Source organism: Aphelocoma coerulescens (assembly GCF_041296385.1).
Source record: "Aphelocoma coerulescens isolate FSJ_1873_10779 chromosome Z unlocalized genomic scaffold, UR_Acoe_1.0 ChrZ, whole genome shotgun sequence".
NCBI lineage: Eukaryota > Metazoa > Chordata > Aves > Passeriformes > Corvidae > Aphelocoma > Aphelocoma coerulescens.
In genome coordinates, this window is record NW_027184085.1 from 49,983,215 (window position 1) to 50,007,960 (window position 24,746).

General features: G+C 39.2%; 1 protein-coding gene across 7 annotated transcripts in view; it reads left to right on the forward strand.

The window, feature by feature from the left end:
• LINGO2 (leucine rich repeat and Ig domain containing 2) overlaps positions 1–24,746 on the forward strand; it is a 512,261-nt gene that overhangs the window by 479,123 nt on the left and 8,392 nt on the right. For 2 of the 7 annotated variants that reach the window (XR_011147766.1, XR_011147768.1), the window contains one exon: positions 17,173–17,232. The exons of the other annotated variants lie outside the window; for them this stretch is intronic. The gene's annotated coding sequence lies outside the window, so the exon portion shown is untranslated. Of the gene's footprint in view, positions 1–17,172; positions 17,233–24,746 lie in introns of those variants that run through there. 7 annotated transcript variants of the gene reach the window in all.

A 24,746-nucleotide genomic window follows, 5' to 3' on the forward strand; every position in this document is an offset into this window, starting at 1 on the left:
GCCCTTAGAACACCTTCCTCCGCCCCTCAGCCCCTCCCTCCTTCCCACCGACAGCGCAGGGAGACAGGGCATGGGGGCTTGGTGAGTCCATCACCGAGATTTCCTTCCGCTGCTCCGGGACAGGAGTCTTCCCCTGTGAGGCCGTGGGTCCCTCCCACGGGAGACAGTTCTCCTGAACTTCCCTGGCGTGGGCCCGCTCTCAGGAGCAGCAGCCCCACCGCCCCTGCTGCAGCGTGAGCCCCTCCCACGGGCACACGGCCCTCCCGAACTGCTGCGCCGGGGCTCTCTCTTTCCACGGGGTGCAGCCCTCCAAGGACAGGCTGCTCCCGCCTGGAAGCAGGGCCCTCTCTCTCCACCGGGTCTCCCGCGGGATCACAGCCCCCTCCAGGCATCCACCCGCTCCGGCACGGGCACCTCCCCCAGGGGCTGCGGGTGGATCTCGGCATCCCCCGTGGATCCATGGGCTGCAGGGGCACAGCGGCTTCCCCATGGTCTGCACCACGGCCTGCAGAGGAACCTCGGCTCCGGCTCCTGGAGCACCTCCTGCCCCTCCTTCTCCACTGACCCTGGTGTTGCCATGTTGTTTCCCTCACGTGTTCTCACCTCCTCCTCTTCTCTGGCTGGAATCCAAAATCTTGTGACTTTGCTTTGATTTTCTTCTTAAATATGTCATCACAGAGGTGTCACCAACGTCTCTCACTGGCCCAGTTTTGGCCAGCAGCATGTCCACCTTCAGAGCCATTGGCTCTGCCAGCCATGGTGGGAAGCTTCCAGCAGCTTCCTCACAGGAGCCATCTGTGTGTCCCCCCTGCTGCCTAAACCCAGGGTGTGCCAATCCAATACAGACATGAAGGAGGGGAGATCCAGGATCCCCAGAACCAATCAGGGAGGAGGTGCTGGAGGTAGCTGTCAGCATGCAGGGCAATGTTATGCCATTTGCACACACGCAGCTGGTGACAGCAGTGTAGATGGTATTGCACACACACACAGAGGACCATGATACCAGCCTAAAGTCCACTGCCAGGGGCAGGGTGTAACACGCTGAGCAGAGAGAAAATGAAAAGTAATTTTTATGTGAGTTACGGGTTTATGAAGAGGCAGCAGTTAACACTTGACTGAGAGCTAAAAGGCTGTCAGCAGTTCACACTCTTATGTCAAGAGATTGTCAGTTCCTAAAGGGCTTACAGATCAATTACACAAATGAGGAAAGTGGTGAGAGGAAGGTGGTGCTGAAGAACTGAGAGTAATGCAAGACCAGGAACTGAGAATGACTCTGACCCTAGCTGAGCATCAGCGACAGAGGCCAGGTATGTGCCTGTACTTCCCGAATCCCAGTCTGAGCCTTAAAACTTTTCTGCACATCCCAGTGGCCTTGCTAAGAGGCTCCACCTTTTTCCCTCAACCTCCAAAGATTTGCTGTCTAATGAAAAGGATTAAAATTATTTTTCTTCCATTTGAGTTACAGATTTTGCCACAATCAATCTGCTGTTAAGAGACTTTTTTTTCCTTTTTTCTTTTGAGTTAGCTAAGGTGGTAAGTCCTACATAAAGTAGGACTTATCATTAAGTCCTTATCATGGATTACTATTAAGTTGTATAGAACAGCAATAGCTTGTCTAACAGAGTAATAAATGAAGTCTTGAACCTGGAAAAATGCAGTCTCTTTCATCTTTTATACCTTTCCTTCTCTTCGGATCTTTTTGCATTTTAGGAGAACACACATCCATTTCTCTGTAGCTCTCTTTTTTCCCCAGCTCCTCTATTATTTGGTCATAGCCTGTCCTATGTGTTATGATGTTTTTGCTTCTATTTTATTACCCCCTCCATCTCTTCTCTTTGCTATTTTATTCTCCTGTTGCATCCTGTTGCTTCTTATTATACAGCTTTATTCTTGCAGAAGGATTGCCTCCTGCAGATGCTGGCCTGCCCTTCCCTATATCTTAGTCTCTTCCCACAGAGAAGAGACTGGTCTCTTCCCACAGAGAAGAGTTGGTCCAGTGAAGACCCTAGAAATCTGACTGATCTTTGAAACACATCATTACTGAGAAGTTGTCAATCATATCTTACTGTGGTTGACTGGAACAGAAAAACAAAAGGAAGGAGAAGGAAAAGTGAAAAAAAAAGGCTTCTGAGCCTGATGTTTGTAAAACAATTCCTCTGTGTCAAGGCTAAGAGTTTTCTTTGCAATGTTAAAATTGATTCCCAGAAGGACTCCTTTTTATTGTGTTGATGCATGCTACACTGATGACATGTGAGGCCTTGTTAGCTCTTGTGCTCACCCATCTGCTGAGATTTCATCCTATTTTTTATTGGTTTGTATTATTCTTACTAAGCATTCTAACCTGAACTTTGCTTGTATTTGATAGTATGGCAGATAAAATATTCTTCCTAAAGGTCCAGGATTAGCAATGCAAGAATGTTAGCAATGAACTGAGAGGACAGCCCTGGCCAATGGCAGGGCAGGCTGCACCAGGGTGTTTTCTTCTAATATAAATACATTGTATGCAGTGTTTTAAACAAAGGAGTGTCATGACAGCAAGCTGTGTTATAAATATCCATCAGGAGCAGAACAGTACAACTGGCCTTGGCTCTAAATTAATCACCATCAACCTAAGTAGGTAATGGTTGAAATTTTTCAGAAATAATAGTGATTTCTTAAATATTTCAGTACTCCTATTTTGCCTGAGAACCATCTGTTGCATAAATTCAGTATTGAAAACCTGATAGCATTCATTAAGCACTTATCTCCATTGCTTTTAACTCTTGTACATAACATTAAAGAAGGCAAAGCAGGCAACCAACAGTAGTGAGTAAAAATCTAATGTGGGTTTGGTTTTTTTTTTCATTTATAACCATGGGATTAAGCTGTACTGCCTTGGAGATTTAAAGGGCTCTAATATTTTAGAAGTTAGTCCTTAAATCTTGTAAAAATCACACTGAATTTCTTCAGAATATCCACATCAAACTGGCTGTGGAAAAATTTTGCTAGTAAAAATGGGAAGGCTTTTGTAGTGGATGAATTGCAGGATAAAAGCAAGAATCACCATTAGTGAGGAAAACTGAGCAGATTATCTTCTGAGGTCTGGTATCAAAGACCTGAAACTTTAAAACCAAATGACCATACAAATATGGGACCAAAAAAAAAAAAAAAAAGAAAAAACCTACCACTGAAGTATTTTAAATTTTAAAAAAATCTCAACATAATTGTCATTTTAAATAGCATATGTATATTTTCAAATGGTCTGTAATAAGATTTTTCAGCAAACTACTGAATATTACCTTTTTTTTTTTTTTTGTGGGGTGGTCTCTAACATTCTGATTGTTATACTGCAAGGATTTTTGCAGCTTCATCTTTCTGGCTGAACTATTCCTATTACAGTGCAACATTATTTATTTTTTTATAAAATAAATCCTCTCTTTTTAGGAAAAGATAGTGATGCATCACTGAGGGAAGCACTCCAACTTGCAGAAATCACGGCTCACATAAGTAGGATATAGTCAGATTGTAATTTCAGTGAGGTACCATTGTGCCCAGGCATTTTGAGCATCGGAAAACATGCAAAAGATTTTAGGGAAAGAGACTGTTTGGGATTCTTTCTGTTTGAGGTGGGCAGGGAAAAAGGTTGGTTTCTGTTGAGGTTTTTTTTTGTCTTTGCTAGAGAATGAAAGAGTTCTTTCCTAGGGCAAAAAAGGACAAAGTGCAACTTGTGAATAAAATATTTAGTTTTGTGAAGTTCTAACTTGTAAAAATCAAGTTAGAAGGAGTTATCTGCTAGTGCATGAAATTACACTATATTCAAAAAGTAAACACCACTTCTTTTTGTTTCAGTACCAGAAGAAGCATAGAATAATAGAATAATTAAGGTTGGAAGTGCAACATTGTGTGATCATTGTTCCTAGTTATGTTAATAATAAACATCTTATTTATTTTAGTGTGAATTAAGCTCTTTAAAAATAACATGCTGCAATCTTTTACAGTTCCTTGAAGGGTCCCTGTCTTGGAGTGACTTGTCCCTAAAAGTGTCCCTTCCCAGAAATGAGATTTAAAATTAAATCACACACTTTTAAATAAGAAAATAGAAAAAATGGAGGAGCAAAAAAAAAAAAAAATGGCCCCTTAATATATTTGTCTTAGTACTAAAAGAACAACATCTGTGCCCTTTTCAATAATGCTGCATTATTCATTTTGATGCACCCAATTCAACGGACACCACAGAAAACTTCCTGGCTTTTAATTGAGAATTGTGTGGTGTCAGAAAGCTTCCAGTCTCAAAACACATTTGCCAAGGACATACCTGTTTTATTTCATGAACAGGAAACAGTGCAGTTGAGTAATACAGACTGACCTTGCCTGCAGGTATCCCTGAAAGCCTGCAAGGTAAAAGTAATGGACAATACGATGAAGTGATGCACAGCTGGGGAGATGATGCTGCCTGATTTGGTAGTGCAGTATTTTTTTTTGGACAGGTTTATGAAGTGTGTTAGCTTCTTGCAGCAGGACTGCTGCTGTAGGTTAGCAGGGACACCTAGTGGCTTTGACAAATGGAGCTGGGATCGCTTCTCCATTTTGCTCATAGACTGTCAAGGTTTTTCAGAATAGGCTCTCAGTGCCTCCCTGCTTCCGTGTTGTCTCAAAACATTTTGCACCACAGCTCTTCTCTGTACTTTTTTCTGCATTCAATGAAGGAGGAAAAAAAACCTGTATGTGTGTTTTAAGTACTGTGACAGATTTTCAGGAGAAGAAAGAGGGTTGATGCTTATTGCATGACTGCTACAGTCAGGGTTTTTTCTCAGAACAAAGCAGGAGGTCACTTAAAATCACAAATTCCACATATCAACTTTATTATTTTGTTGCCATTAAAGCAGAAAAGTCCTTTTCATTACAGTGGGTTTTTTAAAGTTAACCATTTTAAATGCAATGTATATAGAGGTTTTCTTTTGTCATATAGATATTATGCATTACCTCATTTTTATTTCTTCCGGGACTAAATAAATCCCACTAAATCAATAATTCTTATGAAAGTGAGACTCTTAAATGACACTTGAGGAATCTGTACATGTAAACTGCTTTTCCTTTAAAGCCACAGGTCAACCTCTCAGTGAAATTTAAACCAATACACACCAAGTGTACAAGGTCACCTTGTAGTGCAGCAGACAAAAGCAGCCATGTCAGGTTAGGCAGGATCTAGCTAGTCCATTATTATTTCTCATTTGCTAGTGGCAGCAACATCCGAAGTGTACCTGTGATTAATGTGAGTGAGCTGTAGTTTGCCAGGGTATTGGACACCTTCTGAAGAAACCAGAAAAAATCTAAAAGCATCTGAAGGTTCGGTGAATTCACCAAGAACAAAACATGGAACATGGCTCTCTCTGTTGAGCTGCTGCTCTGCACTGGAGCTACATCCTGCCCTAATAACCTTCATGGACATCAGCAGCCATTGCAGCTGCCAGCATAGAGCAGCATGTCATAGCCAGTTTGGCAAAGACTCCTCAAGAGGTGCCAAGAGAGAATCAAGATAGTAAAGTAAAAACAGAATAGGTAGCTAGGGGGTGAAAAGCTTAGGATCCGGTTGTAGGGGACTTGGTCCCTTCAGTCAAGAGCTCTAAAGTGGATGGCTTTACACAGTAGAGAAAAACACAACTGATAAGCTTTTAAATCAAAAAAGATCTGCCTCCTTATAGCTGGAATAGGACTTATTTAAGGCCTATTGAGACCCTATGTAGATGAACTTCAAACAATCTTTCTCAGCAGGTAGAGAAAACCAATGTTTTAGGGATTTGCTCTTATGTCACATTCAGTAATGATACACAGTCATTAACAAGTTACTAGAGAAGTTTGAGGCCATCCCTTTCCTCCACAAACTACCATTATTGTAATAGAAATAATCTACATAAATTATTCTCCCCTAATTCCATTGCTTATAAAAACTAGATATGACATAATCCATAGCTGATAGCAAGCCTTGTTCCAGGCACCCATTTCCAGAGATGACAATTAAGTGGTTAGCTGGGATTTTCCTTCTCTGGCTTCATCAGATTACATAAAACAGACCCTCTAAATTATCTTCTTTCAGCATATGCATATTAATGCTAGATAGAGTAAATTTTAATCATCCCCTACTTTCAAACAGATGACACTGAGCAGACATGACTTCCACAGGTTTCAAGACTGTTGACTTTTGCTGGTCCTCATAAGCCCATGATTTCCTTTTACAGTATTTCAGTATCATGGTATCTGGTTATACAGAGTGTAAAGGTCTGTCTGTTCCATGTAAGGGAGAGAGGCTTTTCTCCCAGTTTTGATCTAAAATTGCCACGTCCCTTGAATATTTGCGATTGATATTAATGATCATAGAGTCATCGAGGTTGGAAAAGACCTCCAAGGTCATTGGGTCCAAGTTTTGACCAAACATCACCATGCCAACTAAACCATGACACTAAGTGTGACAATCAGTCACTTCTTGAGCACTCCCAGGGATGGTGGCTCCACTACTTTCCTGAGCAGTCTATTCCAATGCTTAATCTCTCTTTCAGTGAAAAAATTCTTCCTGATGTCCAACCTGAACTGCCCCTGGCCTAGCTTGAGATAATTTCCTCTTGTTTTGTTGCTGGTTGCCTGGCAGAAGAGACCAACCTCACCTCCTACAGTCTCTTTTCAGGCAGTTGTAGAGAGTGATGAGGTCAACCCTGAGCCTCCTTTTCTCCAGACTGTACACCCCCAGTTCCCTCAGCTTCTCCTCATAGGACTTACCTCTGTACCTCCTTCACCCTTCTCTGGACTCGCTCCAGCCCCTCAATGTTGTTCTTGTAGTGAGGGGTCCAGAACTGGACACAGCAATCGAGGTGTGGCCTCACCAGTGCCAAGTACAGAGGGACAGTCACTGCCCTGGTCCTGCTGGCCACACTATTGCTGGTACAGGCCAGGATGCCATAGACCTTCTTGGCTGCTTGGGCACATGCTGGCTCATGGTCAGCTGGGTGTTGACCAGCACCCCCAGGTCCTTTTCTGCTGGCAGCTTTCCAGCCACTCTGCCTCAACCCTGTAGACCTGCATGGGGTTGTCGTGACCCAGAGGCAGGACCTGGCACTTGTCTTTGTTGAACCTCATACAACTGGCCTCAGCCCATGGATACAGCCTGTCCAAATCTCTCTGCAGAGCCTCCCTGCCCTCCAGCAGCAGATCAACACTCCCACACAACTTGGTGTCATTGAGCTTTGCACTTTTAAACGTCAGTCTTTGCTTCCTTTCATGGTTATCATCTCAAACCAGTTTTACCATGTACAGGATGATGAAGGGCTCCACATATCATCAGTTAACTAATGATGAGAGTTCAGGAAGCACTACTTCTAAGTGTTACTATTGAAATATTGTATAAAGACACTACCCTGTCTCCTGAACGATGGCTCTTTGTTGTCTTTCCCACAAGGTGCTCTGAAAGGAGGCCTTTGAGTAAATATTTGGGAAAGAGATTGTTGAAATTCTCTCATTTCTTCCTCTGCCTACATCCCGAACCGCTGTAGAACTTGGCATTTTTTTCAAATTGAAGTGAATACACTTCTTTCATTACGTATTCTGTTAACATTACTTTCCTTCTACATTAATCTTTTTTATTTTAAATATGAAAAAGCTTCCACTTCCTTACTGCACCACTGCTATACAGTAATACATAGTTCATAAAAGTATGGATAGTTGTGAATATTACTTTAGGGGTCTTTATATTTATTAAGATAATAAAAAGTTTTAGAAAAGGAAACGTATTCAGTTCTTGTCAGTAATCCTAGTTCATACAGCAGCAATACCTACTTTTGCTGAAGTTGTCCTTGCTAATGTGACTTGATTCTGGTTTTACTGCATGGTCTGAGAGTCAAAAGCTGCTCTCAATATCATTGCCAAATAACGAATGGCTTCTTTGCATTAGACATTTAATTTCCTATATTCAAACTAGAAAAAACAAAGCCTAATAACATGGTTGTTTTAAGACTTCTTTATTTTTCATAGTTTGAAGGAGTAATTTACTTGCTTTCTTCACTCTCTTTTTTTTTTTCATTTGTCTTAAAACTTTCCGGTTTTGAGGTGTAAAGAGATTTTGAAGTCTCATGACAACGAGGCTGAATATAGGTATGGAAGTACTTATTCAACAGTGTCTTGCTAACTGAATGATAAAGATATTCCAAGTAGTATAGCATCTGTTTTGAGAATTAGGGTCAGCTGACAATGATGTATTCAGTGTTTTCTTAAATGACACATATAATTTCATGCAAATAAAGGTGTATGTTTCCAGATAATTTTTCATATAACAGTTACTCAAATGTTTAGAAGAGTTTTTTGCATTTCTTCTGGAATTTATGGTAGGGAACAGATATTCCTGTTGGTATATTTACAGCATGATTCAAGTAGAATATAATAGAAGGAAAAGTTTATAGGTTATGTACCAATATTACCCTACAGAGGAGCAGAGTGATGGAAAAGCCAATGGAATGGAAATGTGAAGTGCTGACCTCCAATGCTATCTTAATTAAGATTGTCTCTGTTAAAGTTCTTGTACTCCCAAAAACTGACTGCCGTGCTTCATATTGTGTGATGAAGTGACTTCACTCTTCATATTGTACAAGAGTAATTTAAAATTTGAGACAAGGGAGCAAAGTTATCACTTCCTAGCTGGAAAAGCTATGAATCACACATAAGAACAAAAATTAAATTGAGGTGGTAGATTGGATTTTTGGGCCTCTGTTGCTGATGACTAGTCAATTTCATTCATTATACCTCAAACTAGCAAGTGCAGTACATACCTACACCCATCTAAAAACAGTTTCTGAATGCATGGCAAGTGCTCTGACTGAAAAGCCAGCTCGCACCAGATGGCCCGGCAGGACACTGTCTAAAAATTTTGTGAACTAAAACTTCAAAGATTTGCTTTTCTGAAAAGAAGGATATACCTAAAACTCCTCAAGTAAATTCCCGTAAACATCTAGTTATAAGGTGCTCCTTAGGAATAGAAGTTTTGTTTGAACTGTGTCTTGCTCATTTTTGCCCATTTCAACTTAGGTTTGTGCATTATTGAAATAGCAACCTCAGTGTTAACCCACTTACCCAGTTTTGAGACTCTATGAATTTGAAATGTATATCTCAAAAGAGGTTGAGGGTTTCTGGAGCAATTATATAAGCTTCAGTTATTTGTGTTACAGGTTTTATTATAAAGGCTTGTTATTTATTCAGAAAAAAACCCATTTGCTGTTTATATAAGTTCCAATATTTTTAATGTTTAGAGGGCTTTTCAAGGAATGAAAAGGAAGAATAAAGCTAACTTTTCCTTCCCAAGATATTAGGAAAGTTTCAGGGCTTCTGTTGGGTCATCCGTTTGAGAGATGATAGAGGTAGGTTTTACGAGTCAGTTGCTGCTGTGTACGTACAGATGTGCCAAGCTGGACTTGGTCCTTAAATAACATCATCAGTCTTTTTACAGTGTTTTAAGTGCTAAAAGCCACTCAGTCAGACAGAGTTTGAGCATGCCTGAAAGTCATGTAGAACAACTTTGCTGTCTAGGTTTGTTTTGTCAGGTGGTATTGTGATTTATTTAAAAACTAAATAAAACATTTGCATTGCTAAAGAAGTTTATAATACAGGAAGAGTCATTAAAAGGGACAGAGAGCTCTTGCTTGAAATGATGACTCAGTGAAGAAGACAGATTTGGGAAAGCTGCTCCATACAGCAGAAGTTCTCATCCAGAAGGCCCTCCCACCAGCCCCACCAGATTGTGTGAAGAGATGCAGACGACATGCTTGATAGCCAGGCACGGGAACTGGATCAGGGACTGATACGCTTAATCTACTCTGCATCCAACCCCCCTCCCCCCCCCATGCTTTTTTAAGGATGCACAGCGATTCCAAGTCACAGCCATTAGCCAAATTGTTGTTTGGAACTGTTTGGAAGGATTTCTGGCCTGCATTCAGAATGCCATTCCTCTCTCCTCTGTGCCTTTTTTCCCTTCATCCTACCCCATGTGAAGTCAGTGATTCATTCTCTTTGTTTCCTCCATATGGCAGGATGTATTAGAAAAGAAGGATAAACGCTCAAACAGAGCATACGCTTTCCCAGAGGAGGCAGAGGGAAACAAAGACCATTTGCTCCTTATTTTCTTCTCTTTGTATTTGTGAGTAAGTTGGAAGGTTTGGGCTGTTTCTTTTCCCTTACAGTGACAGGTTCTGGTCACTGAGTACTGATGGTACACTTTATGTGCTAAACAGATAGCAGCACTCTGCAACTATCTAAAATCCTATTCTGGGCAGCCAATAGTTCAGAAATCAGTGAAGTGTTGATCAAACTCCAAGTTCCAAGTTCTAAACATCTGCCTGATGCTAGCTTCATCTAATATATTCTTGTTGGTGAGATTTTTACAGCCAGTGGTTACACATCAGTATTTGGACATAGTGACCATGCAGAAAATAAGATAAATTAGCTAGGATGACTATTTCTTAAAGAAAAACTGTATCAGTCAATTCAAGCAAAGTTAGATGCAACATTGTTATAAAAGAAAAAAACACCCATTTTTGCTGACAGGCAATATATACCAATCAACAACAATAATGAAAATTTATCAGCATAATTCCTTTTCACAGAAACAGCAAGACAAATATTGATCAACTGTCTTAATTGAGTCAGGCATTAATTTTCCTGATTGTGAACAAAACTGGCAGCCAAGTGATGCTTATTTAAAATGTGTGTATGTTAAAAAGGAAATAGAAATGCTGGTATGGAAGAACCAACACTGCTCACTGGTGTTTAGATAGATATAATGCATCTTCTTCATTAACAATGTTTTAATCCACAAGAATTTGAGTCAAAACTCCACAGAAGAAACAATTGTTGCCAGTACTAATTTTTTACATTATGTTCTCATGGTTCTGTCTCAGATATCATAGTAGTCATCTAAAATTTTCATTTCATTAATGATGAAAGTAACCTTTCAATTCTGGCTGATTTTGGATAGGACATTTTTGAAATAAAAAGAGTCCCAGAATCTTGTAGGTTTCACAAGTTTATTTTACATTTCAGAGGTGGTGAAGAGTGGGAATCAACAAATAGTCTGTTGTAAAAGCTCACCTGTCAAGATGTTACGTTTTCATCCACAAAACCAAACTTCAGTTGATAATGCACCTATATGTGTAGACTCTTCCAAGTCTTTGTTGCATTTGGGTGGAAGACTGGACTTCAAAGTCACTTAAGCTTGATGGTCTCTAACTGTAAATACTTGATCTGCCTTTCCTTAAACATAAACTGAAATAATGTTTAACAAATGAGTTAGTTTCCAAAGTTTTGGTGAGTTACTCAAAAGTTATAAATACATATGCACTAAAGTAATCCACATGAAAATGGGTCAGCTTCCTTCCAAATGACTCTGTGATTCTGCAAAAATCTGTTCCCACAGTAGTAGCCAAGAACAATTTTTCCTTTAAATATATGGCTTAAATTTGTTTTGTTAATGAAAAAAATGTGGCGCTTTAGTCTGCAAATTCAAACAACACTAACTGGTTAAGGTGTTCTGCATTATTGCTCAAAATCCCAATTCATTATTTTATACAGAAGTTATTACAGAACATGTCCTAATTCACATAGGAATTGCCTGGAAATCCAGCACTCCATGTCTGGAGCACAGATATATGAGTTGTTTGCTCAACTACATTAGTCAAAGACTTCATAGCTCACATACAGATTCTTTTATTATTATTTGTAATGCTATATATCCTGTGTAGCCTGGAGTTAATTTATCCTCTCCCTGTTAGAGTATTATATTTATTTCTGTTTAATTTTATTTCAGTTAAAGATCCCATAGAGTGGCTAACTGCCTACCAGTTCTTGATTTTATACAATACATTTCTTAAGTCTTTTTGGGAACACTCAGTTAATGAAGCCCTGCAAACAGAATGCAGAATGAGGCACTCGGAATCATTGACTCAAAAAAATAGATATAATGCCCATTATTAATACTGTGTTCTTCTCTGTCAAACATTGGAAGATAATTAAAATGTGCAGTTTTCCTTACCCAAGTGATTGTCAGAGCCCCCAAACACTGAAAATGGAATTTGGGCAGAAAAGTTCTGAATCACAGAACAGAGACTTAGCCTATGTCATTCTCATCTATCAGTTTTCTACAGAAAAAGCTTTTATTTTATGCATGTTTAGACAGCACAACAATTCTCTGCTATTTACTCTCCACCACATATCCCATTACCAGTTACCAACATGTCCCAAACTGCCACTGCATAAGCAATGGCAGATATTCAGACCTCAGTAATCAGAGTGCAAATCATAAATCTAGCATGAATTATTCTCAAAATTTTATAAAAATACCATTCCTTTTTTTTTCCTTTTTATAATTTGAAACTTTTTTGTTGTGTCTTTGCTTCTATATCTTAGAGCTCACAGTTCCTGTGAGTAAACTGTCAGTTCCTAAACATTTTGCACTTATGTCTGTAAAAGAGGGCTTGGTTTCTCTGACTAGATTCCAGAAGCCTAGGTAAAAACCTGGAGGCTCAAAGTTTATCAGAATTGACATTGTCACTGCACTAAGTGCATTTATGCATTATATTTTTTTCTGTTTCTACCTCCTAAGTGTATGCTTTGTGTGATACTGACTGATCACAGATGGGATGTCACAACATTTTCTAATTTATTTTTTTCTTCTAGCAGAAAATATTATGTTTAAATGACCCTATTAAAAATAAAGATTTTCTGTGATGGAGGGAAAAATAAAAACCCCAGGCACTTCTAGGAATGTTAGAGTGACAGAAATGCAAAAGGTAACCTAATCTGTTGAGCTCACAGTTATCCTTAACCTGACTGACTTCATGTATATGAGTCAACCTGTCGCTTTATGTGCTTTATGTATTATGTGACATTGCTGCCTTTGACAGTACAGGAACCTGAGTGCAAGTGAAAGGGCTTTTTATCTGAACTCTGTTTTTATAACAAAGAAGGAACGAAAATCCAGGGTTCTAACCTGAGATACCCACTGTTGGTAATCGTAAAAAAAAAGAATGTTTTTGTACCTTCCTACCTGAGGAAGTCCTGTCCGGCTGCAAAAGACTATACCAGATGCATCAAAGCCAACGGAAAACTTACAAGCTTAGGGAAAGTCTGACAGAGAGTGAAATCTTGCTTATTTAGTATGAGTCTGATCATACATTTTGTACACAAGGGCAGAGACATTGGCAAAATGCCTTGCTTGAAGAAATTAATTGAAGTTTGATTCACAGCACTGCTGCTTCCAGCAGTACCACTGGCAAGCTGCTTTGACTTCAGTGGAAAAAGCTCCTTTTCATCTTCTTACCTAGCAGAAGATTTAGTTGGAAATGAAACAAGTCTGTGAGACCCCTCAAAAGTCTTCAAAAACTACAATGTCATTTTAGGAAGCTGTGCTTGCATTCAGCAGTGGTAATGACATCTGACAACATGCCCACTCAGAACTGAGAACAACAGAAGTGGTTCCCATATCCACGATTAGTCCAGGTTTCAGGTGTCCACATGCAAGAGGCACAGGAGTCTCAATGGTTGTGAGTACAAGGCACAGGTTCACATTTTGCAGTGCTGAAGTCATAGACACCTCAATGCATTTGAACCCAAACTTGCTCGCTCTGAACTCTCTCTGAGACAGAAGAGACACAAAAGAATGCCCATTTGCACCAAGGAAAAGGATTCTCTCTGTTCTGTTGAAACATCTTTTGAGACATCAGACTTTGACCAGATCTTTGGCCAGGCTCTTTTTCAAATAAAACTAGATACTAGAGATACATCCTTACACCCTAAAGTAAAATAGACATTTACTGATACAATCTATGAAAGCTTGATTTGACAAGCCTGGGTTCGGCAATCAAAGCAACCAAAATAAAATCATGATGATATGATTAATGTTAGGTCAGATACTTAAGAGAAAAAAATAAAAGAGGTGAATGAAATAACAAATCTGATCAGAGGTGTGAATAAAAGGTGGGGGATGTCCTCTCAGCAAATCTGCTCTGTCCTCAGTCTTAAGCTGAAGCATTCAGTTCTTCTGTCACAGCATAAAGGCACAAAGCAACAAAAAAGAAGGGTGTAGAATTTTTGAGCTGAGCTCAGAGAGTTTTACACAGGAAGAGGAATACCTAGAATTTATCATGATGCTACTGAATTGGTTATCATTTAAATATTCACTAATAAAGTCCTCCTTTAATAACTGCAGACACAGCTTGCGTTCTTTCTGTTTTGAAGGAGACTGAAAATGGAATGTTGGATGATTGCTGTTTTATTCTAGTACTGATCCAATTACGGTATATAACTACTTATAAGGAAGAAGTTATGATAACCTCAGGAAAGAAGGAAAACAGCAAATCATTTTTATTTTTGCTTAGACAGAAAAGGCAATATTATGGAAACACTGAACACTTTTCACAGCTTTTTATCATCTGCTTGGGTGAGGTATTGATTTCCTTTAAATTTATTACTCAGCTCTGTGTATATATAATTATATGGAGTAAGGAAACCTATATTCATTGTTCTTTTGCCTTTCCAAAAAAAACCCCTAAAAATATATGAATTTTAACCTTTATGAATCTTATACCCATAGCAGCTGCTTCAGTAAAAGACAGAGGATTGGTCATTGGTGCATTCTTTTCTTCCCCTGGTTTCATTTAGGAAACTAGTGGAATTGCTGAGCCATATTATTGCAATGTTTTTGGATCCAGTTGGATGTGGAATCAGGAAATCAAATGGAAAAGCAGTGAAAGCTTTGGGAAAAAATGAGCTTGAGGAAGAAAGGGAGCTGGTTTTGCATTTCTGTCATGCACAGGAACAGAGATTATTGCTTTACAGTGGATTTTATGAGCTGTGAGTTATAGAAAAGATGCTGAATTGAAATATGGGTGCCCAAAAATACCAAGATGTACAGGAGGAATCAGTGAAGCCCAGTTGTTCCTTTCTGAGTATCGTTCTTCTGTATTCTGAAACACAAAAGCCGAATTGGGATGCAATACTGAGAAGTGGCCTGAGTATATCTTGAATGACCTTCTGTGAGGCCTTGAACAACAATAGAAAGCCATGGATCTTAAAGAGTTTTTTGAGGACTCGGTCAAAACATTCCTCTGAGGTTTATGGCTTCTCCTTACATAGAATATGTGTACAGTTAGAGATAATGAATAATAGTGTGGGGTATTCAAAAAAATGATAGCACAGATAACCATTTCTCAGTAGACTTACATGAGTGAAGAGTGTTGGTTTTGCAGGTTTTATTGTCTTTCTGTCTTAGTCAAGAACTTACCAGTTCTTGAACCGTGAAGAGTAGCACACCTGGCAATTTCATACCATATGGAAAGTTAGCCAGGGTTAATTCCAGTGAGATTTATGGCAGAGTGCAGCAAAATTTCTCTACACTACTGATCAGTGGATATCAGTGTGTTGAGCAGTGGAAATCTCCATCTAAGTGTGTCATTTCAAGGCTAAAATTTTCTTTTGCAACTGCATTGAGTTCAATTCTGATCCATTAAGTCGAGGCTCACAAAGCATCTAAAGCTACCCAAAGACACTTTAAGATAACTATGTATTTGTGCTACCTAGACCTCCCAGTTAAAAACAATCATTGGATACTACGTGTGACTTTGGCCTGTAGCTGATTTTCCAGTTAATTATTTCTGAAGACTAAGTAACTTAAATAAATAACCCATAGGAAAAAGAAGGTTTTAATTTTTAATCTCCTTGCTAGATTTACTGAGCTGGGTCTTAGTGCCCATGGATGAAGCACTAGTATATATAGGACTTTTGAATTTTAGCAAACCTTTTGACACTCGCACAGTATCATTCTGGACAAAATGTCCATCACACCACTAGACAAGTCCATAACATTTTGGGTACGAATCTGGGTGACAGGTTGGGTTTAAAGAGTTACAGTGGCTAGGGTACCTGTGGGATTCCCCCATGTTCGATTTTAGGGACAGTGCTCTTTAATGTTTTCATAAAGGCTCTGGATGCAGGAATCAAGTGTACCTTAAATGAGTTTGCCAATAGTACTAACCTAGGAAGAGCTGTGGACTCCCTCAAGGGTAGAAAGGCTTTACAGAGAAATCTGGATAGACTAGAAATCTGGGCCATCGCCAACTATGTGAAATTTTAAGAGCAAGTGCCAGAATCTCCACCTGGGACAGGGTAATCCTGATTATACATTTAAACTGGAGGAGGAGAGGATGGAGAGCGGCACTGCAAAAAGAGATCTGGGTTGATGACAAGTTGAACATGAGCCAGCAGTGCCCTGGCAGCCAGGAGGGCCCCCCGGGTCCTGGGGTGCATCAGGCACAGCATCACCAGCCAGGCAAGGGAGGGGATTTTGTCCTGCTCTGCTCTGCACTGGGGCAGCCTCACCTCGAGTGCTGGAGGCACTTTTGGCTGCTTCAGTATAAGGAGGACAACAAATTATTAGAGTGTGTCCAGAGGAAGGCAATCAAGATGGTGAAAGGTCTCATGGGTTAAGACTTAGGAGGAGTGGCTGAGGTCACTTGGCTTGTTCAGCCTGGGGATGGAGAAGACTGAGGAGTGACCACATCTTAGTCTACACCTTCCTCATGGGAGGCAGCAGAGGGGAAGGTACTCATCTCTTCTCTTTGGTTACCAGTGATAGGACATGAGAAAATGGAATGAAGCTGCATTAGGGGAAGTTCAGATTGGAGATTAGGAAAAAGTTCCTTACTGAGAAGGTGGTCAATCACTGGAACAGGCTCCCAAGCGAAGTACTCAAGGCACCAGGCCTGTCAGAGTTCAAGAAGTATCAGGATGATGCTCATACTCTTGTGATTTACTTTTAGACGGTCCTGTGAGGAGCAAGGAGTTGGACTTGATGATCCTTATAGGTTTCTTTCAATTTGAGAGATTCTATGATTCTATGATTGAAAAAATTATCATAGTAATGATCATAGCCCTTGTTCAGGAACAGCCTGAAAAGAAAATCTCATTTTCCATCTAACTGATATCATCCTTGTACGTATACATGCAAATAAACACTGCTTTTATGATCATTCTTGAATTCTTCATCATTTCAGTAATGTTTGTAATTGTGAAAAGTAATAAAGCTTAAGACTATTGTGAATGTTTCAAGTGAAGTGAATTATAACTTACTGGTAAGGAGTTCAGAGAAAATCATATTATATATTTCAGAACAAAGGGACATCGTCAGCATCCTTTGCTTTGTGGATATCGTTTCACCTCCAGATTCAGACGGCATAATATTCATACAAGGTAAATAAATGTCTCTTTTGTTTTTCCCAAGCCACTACAGAGATTTTGCACTTATATAGTGTCTGCTCAAAAATTACGCAGGTGTGCAAGATCTCTTCTGGAGGAGATGCTGGAAGTTCTCCTGCACACAGCTTGGATACTATCATTTCTGTTCATGCATCCTCCTTTTCTGTATATACATTCTTGCTCCCAGGACTAGTAATACTGAAAATATGCAGTGCTTTTAAGAAGGGATCAATTACCCTCTTTCTGTTCTCCTCTTCTTCGATTTTTCCAGTTACTCTGTGGCCTAAGCGCCTTTCCAGAGCCAGAAACTAACTGAAAGGATGAAAAATCACATACAGCCTTCATAAAGAGGTCTATCAATGCTTGCTGTAGTATAAAAGTCTATTTCACACAACACCTTCAGTAGCTTTTGAATAAGTGAATTTGAGTTGATAGTGTGAGTGCCTTCAATCTTAAACTCCCAAATGATATGGTCTCATCTGATTTCTTACAATTGTCTTTGATATTAATGAGCTTTTAATTAGGAATAAAATGGAGACATCATTATGGATGGATGTATTCATGCCGACTCAAGCATTCTTTTATTTATTTATTTATTTTTATTTAGGCCATCTGAAAGTGCTCTGGCAATAGAAAGCTATTCTAGCATTAATCTTATTTAGGACAAGGACAAGTACATTAGTCCTGGAGAGTATTAGTACAGATGGTATAAAGAGTGCTCTCCTTTAAAGACATCTAAGCATATGTGCATTTTTGTGAGTCCTAGTATGCATGAACTGGTTAAAAATTATTCATTGAAACTGTTTCTAGATAGAATATTATGGTTTTAATGAAATGTAACAATATAGAAAATGTCTTGAGGGAAAAAAATAATTCACTATAAAAAAGTTTTCAACAAATGTTAAAAAAATTTCAAGATAAAAAGGCTTTTGTTTTATGTAGACTTGCACTGTACATCTGTAGAGTCAGGTAGAAAATATAACCTGGATCTCCATCTTTGAGCTGAAGTCTGTAGATCTAAACCAAGAAGAAAACTCCTGCATATGATATGGGTGTAGTTGAGGTTTACTACTCACCTTGAGGAGGGAAGTGCAGCAGTGCTATGAAGAACTGTTGCAGGTCTTCCGAGAGACTGTAAGTCCATAGAAGAGCTTGTAATAGGTGCTGGACAATGCAGCAGTAACAATGCTTGCAGCTTTGCACCAGCTCATTGCAACTCGAGTGTCTGCTGTCTGGCATCAGCCTGTGGACATCACACACAGATCAGGACAATTGTAGGACACAGCACCATCCATTGTTAATGTGATATGTCAGTTTCTTGAGGAAGCAGCAGGGTTACATAGACGTCTTCCCATGAAAAAGTAAGAAAGAACAAAAAATGTTTCCTAGCTTAGAAACTATACACAATTACTTTTGTAACTACTGCTAGCACATTAGGGCAGCTGAGAAAGTCCAATATGGAAAGCTGTGCTTTCTAATCCCTTTATCTTGATTAACCAGGAAAATAAATGTATTTGGCATATTGTTTAAGTGTTATAGTTGTCTTCTGCTAGTAATGAAAGAAAATGTTTACCAAATACATACTAATTCAAGTAGCAGAGGCTATACCTTGTACAAAAATTGTTTCCATTAGATCTGATACTAACATAATGAGGTGCAGTTTCTTAGGAAGTATCTCTTCTTTCTAAATAAATATATAAATATATATAAAGGCATCGAGGTAACAGGTCTCCATTGCCAGGATTTGGAAAGTTGGTAGTGATACCATAGTAAATGTGGGTACAGATTTCAAGCAAATGGGTGACTGTAAATTCTCAGAAGAATAGGTTTCATTTGTGATGAGTAGTTTGTATGTGAAGCATAGAAAAGTTAGCAAATTTCTGTTTGCATCACTTGGAAGCTACCTACAGCTGTGACAGTAAGAATTCTGCAATGGGCCAGGCTCAGATCAAGGGCTTAATTATGACTGATCCAGCTAAAAAAACCTGACTACCAAATTTCATCTGCTTGGCATCTCCCACATTATATCTCTTTCTATTCCTTTTTCTCTCAACATAGAGGCTTAGCTCAAGCTCATGCTGACACCAGTAGGTATCTGGAGTAACATTCATGGAGTAGGGGTATGAATAAAGCAGACATTTAATGGTTGTGTCTTGTCCACCTGCAAACATGTCACATCTTATTTCCAAATGCACTACCTTGATCTATCTTCAGGCGGATACTGAGTCTATTTTAACAATGCCTTTAGCAAACAGGAAATCTCCAAGGCATTTTGCTATTCTCTTCTTCTCTCAAATGTATACATTATAATCAACTCTATTTTAATTCAAAGTGCATTAGTTTTGTGCAGCTCTCCCTAAGGTATCTTCCTTATCTGAACTATTAAGTGACTACAGTTAGGTCTATCATGACATTTTTTCACACATGACCAATTTGTTGACCAATGAGTTGAAATATATCCCTTCTTTCCTTTGTGCCACCCTCAAATGCCGGCTACAAGTTTGTGCTAGGATAGCCGCTCTGAATTCGAAGCCATAGTATCAACTGAGGGCCTTCTGACAAGGACTAAGAAATGTACTTATTTCCTTTTTTTTATTTTTAATGTTTAGCTCCTGTACTGTCTTTCCAGACTTTGACTACTCCTGCAGCCAAAAAGAGCAGCAGCAAATAGATAGCAGCTTGCAGCAAGGTTGTACTGTGAAGGCCTTGTGTGTGATGGTATGAAGATGGTCCCCAGAGAATATACTCCCTGCTTTGTCTGATAGGGTTTCAGTGAAAGATACAAATATAACTTCTGCGAACATGCTTATTGAGGTGTGAGAAAATCACACACGATTGGTTTAAATTTTTCTTGTGTTAGTCAGATAAATTGTACTGAAATTCTCTGTTGCAGCTTTTCTAAATGTGTCTTGTCTCCCCACTACCATATATGCTATACCCGCATACTTTAGAGATTCTTGTCTTAGTACAAAAGAAAATATATTGGTTTCAACTTCTTCAGCTTTCCCATTTAAATTCAATTTTCAGCTATTTTGAAACAATTTTAAACTCTATCTACTTCTGGGTAAGACAGATTAATGTTACCCTTGTGAAATTAATTTGCTTTTTTCAGACTTACTTAACAAAAAATGTTTCTTAAAAATACAGGTTTAAGTATTCAGAGCCTTTTGGCTAAAGATCCTTTGAATTGTGTTATGAAGTAACAACAGCCCTTGTAGTACTAATTAAATGATCTCTTTTCTTTCCTGGGCACATTCTCCATACACTTTATCCTCTGCATACCATGATTTGTCACCAGGCTCTGTGTTACTGCCATAAAAAAAAAGTCAGGGACCCAAGTCAGTAGATTTAAATAGCTTGAAACCCTTTTTGGTGACAGCAATCACAGGACTGTGGTCGACACTAGAATTAGCTCTACCAGACCCATACCCTCTGAAGTACTTTTGGTTTCACTTTTGCCCTGTTCAAACATAGAGCTGCTAGGGAAAAAGTTCTCAACTCCTCATGGCACATTAATCTGTCTGCCTCTCTTAGTAGGAAATAAGAGGGAAAATTGTCACCTAGATTTCATGTGTGGGCAAGATAACAAATAAGAATTTTTGGTTTTAAAGCTAACAAAAATGAAATTATGCCAACAGGAAGAAGCTTGCAAAACATATTGTTAAAGTTACCAACAAGTGCCTCTGGTTACAAAAGGAAGTCAGCACATGACTGGGGCAGCAGAGCTCTCTGGACTTTAGTGTTCACATGTTTGAAGGCAACATCCATCTTTAACAGGTTATATCAAGAATGTTTCTTATCATGATCTTGATACAGTGCAGATTGCTTGTGGCTTCCTAAATAGATTACTGAAGTGAAATTCAAGTATGCTTGAATGTATTAGCCCTGAAAAGTCTGCTACCAATCCAGATTTAAAGCAGCTTCCTCTTTTTTTTCAGTAGCTTTCCATCACCGAGATCTTCACTCATTGAAGATGAGGAGTAGCTGGATATTAGAATTAAAACTTCAGAGCCATCCCTGTTTTTCTACATAAGAGATACTGTCCAGGCCACAAAGATGTCATCTGTTCTGTTATGCCCAGACAGTTTTAGAAGAAAGACTCTTTATTTCAAGAGGAAGATAAACTTTTAATGTAGAGTTGTTGTTGAAAAAAGCATCCTACTCTTTAATCAATGCAGTCAGCTTTCATACCAATTTAGTTTTCTGTTCATTTATTCAGAATTCATTAGTTACAGCAGATATGAAAAGCAAGTATAGTATTTAACACTTTCACATTCTCTCGCCAGTGTCCTGTTCGTGGTAGCAAAGCGTTTTAAGGTTCACCTGCCTAGACACACTGTGAAACACAAGGTCCACTTTGAAGCAATGAATCCTAACTTGCAAGAGATTTTTATTCTTTTCCAAAATCTTTAAATTTTTGGTCTGCTGCATTCCCCAAGTGTAACAAATTTAGCTCTTTGTTGTCATATGACTTTCCCTCCTGTACTACAATAACTTCACCTTTCTTCCTTTGTGATAAGTTGTTGTCAGTATTTGGAATATTAAAATCTTGCAAGAATCATCAGTGAAACAGAGTGTAATGGAATTTTGCTTTGTAACCCTTAGGATAAATTAACTTCATTAAAATGTGGACTCATGCATTGTTTTTGAAGTCACATATCACTCAGGGGGCTACCATGCATAGATGCTTAACACCAGGTCTAGGGATGGAGTTCATCTACAACAGGTGGCTGGTCTTCCAATACAAGGCAGCCTAACAAAATGCAGTACAAACTACTTAAAAGCTGTACTGTTTTCAGAGATACCAGTCTAGCTCTTTCTCTGTTATTGCATTATTGTATTTAGGTACATCAACACATCTATTGCCACAGTAATTATATTGTTCTGGTCTTTGCCACTGAATAGTATCTCTTAGTGACATCACTTTTTACCAGTAAAATAGGAATACTATTGAATCGAGCTAAGTGAAGTGTGCAAAAGAAATTTTATATAATTCTACCTTTCAAAAATCTGCTTCTGCATTCGGAAGGAATTGATGATAGAAAAGATCTGTCACTCACAGTAGCTCATTAATTTATTCAACTAAGAATTCTTTGCCAAAAACTGTTAATATGCAAATATCTGCAATTTTTATAAAGTAGTTGATTGTGTGGGTATGATAGTAGTGCTATCATCCCTGTATGGTGGATTTATATCATTAACCTTCACCAAAAATGTCTGAATTTTATTTTACATCCAAGCATCATTTACAGCCCTTCACATAATTGTTCATATAAGCTTTTCATAATCTTCTTCCCTTCCAACTTATCAGCAAGGTCAGTGGAAATGTCAGTGGAAGTTTCTACAATTCTTGCAAACATTTCCACTTCCTTTTCCTGTTATTTTTGCATGAAATGTCTCCTGCAAGACAATCCTTACAACTTATTATTTTTTCCTTCAGATTTCTTCCTGAGGTTCACTTTCTATGTGAAAACTGAAAGAAAATGGTAAATTAATCTTAGAAACATTGCTTTAAAAACAGAAGGTGTAGCAATGGCTTCATTTCTTTGCTTAATTTGAAGAATCTGGACTTCAAAGCCTTGTACAGATAATTTGTATAATTACATGAATTTGTCACTGTGATTTTCTTACCTTCTGTCTTTTGGCACACATGCTTCTTTCACTTTGATTCAGACAAAAATATAAGTGTTTGGGGTAAAAACTATACCCACTTATTTAGTTTTAAAACACCTGATACAAAGATTTTAACCAATCTTAATTCTATTGGATAAGTAAATAAAGAAGGTTGCTCTAGTTGCTCTTTTTGCTTTTTTTTTTTCTGCATTATGTCTTTTTTAATGACCCGGGTCTCATCTTTTCTTCTGAAAACAAATGTAACTTGACTAGTTTTTTGAGTTGATGTTAGCCCAGGGAGTTTTTACTGATGACTTAGTGGACAAGAATGATCCTAGGACAGCAGAATAATTGAATCAAAACTTTGCTTCCAATTCAATGAATTGTCAGACTAGTGGTTGTTGTAGCAACAACCACTTGTTACTCAAGGATTCGTAAATCTATTTATTATCAGAATGCAGACAGCTACTTAATGTTTTCAGTTTAAATGCTGAGATGTTTAAGAGATCAATAAAGGGAGGGAGAACAAAATCTCTGCGTAAGCATAAAGGCTTGATCAAAGAGACAAGAAAGGTAGAACACCTAGGTTCATTTGAATAATTTGAGAGATTCTCTGATTTAAAGAAAAATCATCCTTTTGAGAGTGTATAGGCAGTCTTGACTTAGTCTGTGATAGAATCTGGGAACAATACACTAAGCTTAGGTAAATTCCAGGCACAAGACCTGGTGAGGCAAAGCCTTTGCTACAAACTGGCTCTTTCATTGAAAGAACGTATGATGGGAATGTCCAAATTGCTTAGTCGAGTCAGAAAATTCCACAGTCAGAATTTCATACATTCTGCTAGTGTCATTGTGTCTCGCTGTAGGAACATTTCTACATGTCTAATATTTTCATGTGTCATTTGGCTGTCCCTAGAACCATCTCAGTTTGTCTCTTGTCGTAGTGACCGCTACTGTCCACTGCCCAGGCTAGCTCCAGCAGTGTGCGGCAGGAGTGGGGAGCAGCCGGAGGCACGGAGCGGAGCACAGGCTCCAGGCACTGTAGCAGCCAGCAGCCCTCGACGAAGGGAGAGATAAAAAGTAGCAGGGAGGCTTGCCACACAAGGTCACCCAACTTTATTAGAGGGCATCCACAGAGGACAAGCCCAGAGCAGCTTCGGGCAACACCTTATAAGGGGAGTCATTACAATAGGGATGGCTTAACAGGGGACCAATAGGGATCTTCAGGGGAGGGATATGGACAGGGATAGACATTCACATAGGCCAATAGCCTCGAGGGGTGGAGGGAAAGGGATCACATGCCCCAATGGAGCGTCGAGGTTTGGGGGATTTCCAGAGGGGAGGTATCAGAAGGGGCAGGATCTCAGGGGACTGACAAGGACCACATAAGGATAAAAAGGGAGGGTTTAGGTGATAGACACTGAACTTTTGGGAATAACGGGAGGGGTTTGGGTGATTGATGGGGAACCTACTAGACCAAGGGGAGGAGAACAACCATATAGGGAACACCGGGGGAGCGGCTTGGATCTGGGACAAACCAACTGGGAATGGAGGTAGGGGTGAACCATTGGGGTACAAAGAATATACAAAGAACATATAAAAACAGAATAAAAACACGCATCATCACAGTCTCTTATTTTCCCTTCATCTCCTGGGCAACACTTCCTACCATTGCCACCTTGGGCACAGTCCAGCAGCAAAGGTTCCTCACCCTTCCTGCCCTTACCTGGTCTGGTCCAGCAACAAAGGAGTGTTCAAGAAAGCCAGGTCAATTGCTCTTCCAAGAAAACTGCAGTAGGTACTTGAGAGATAAATTTGTGAGAAAAGAGTTCCCAAACCACACTGAGCTGGTCAAAATTTTGCACCACAGTAGT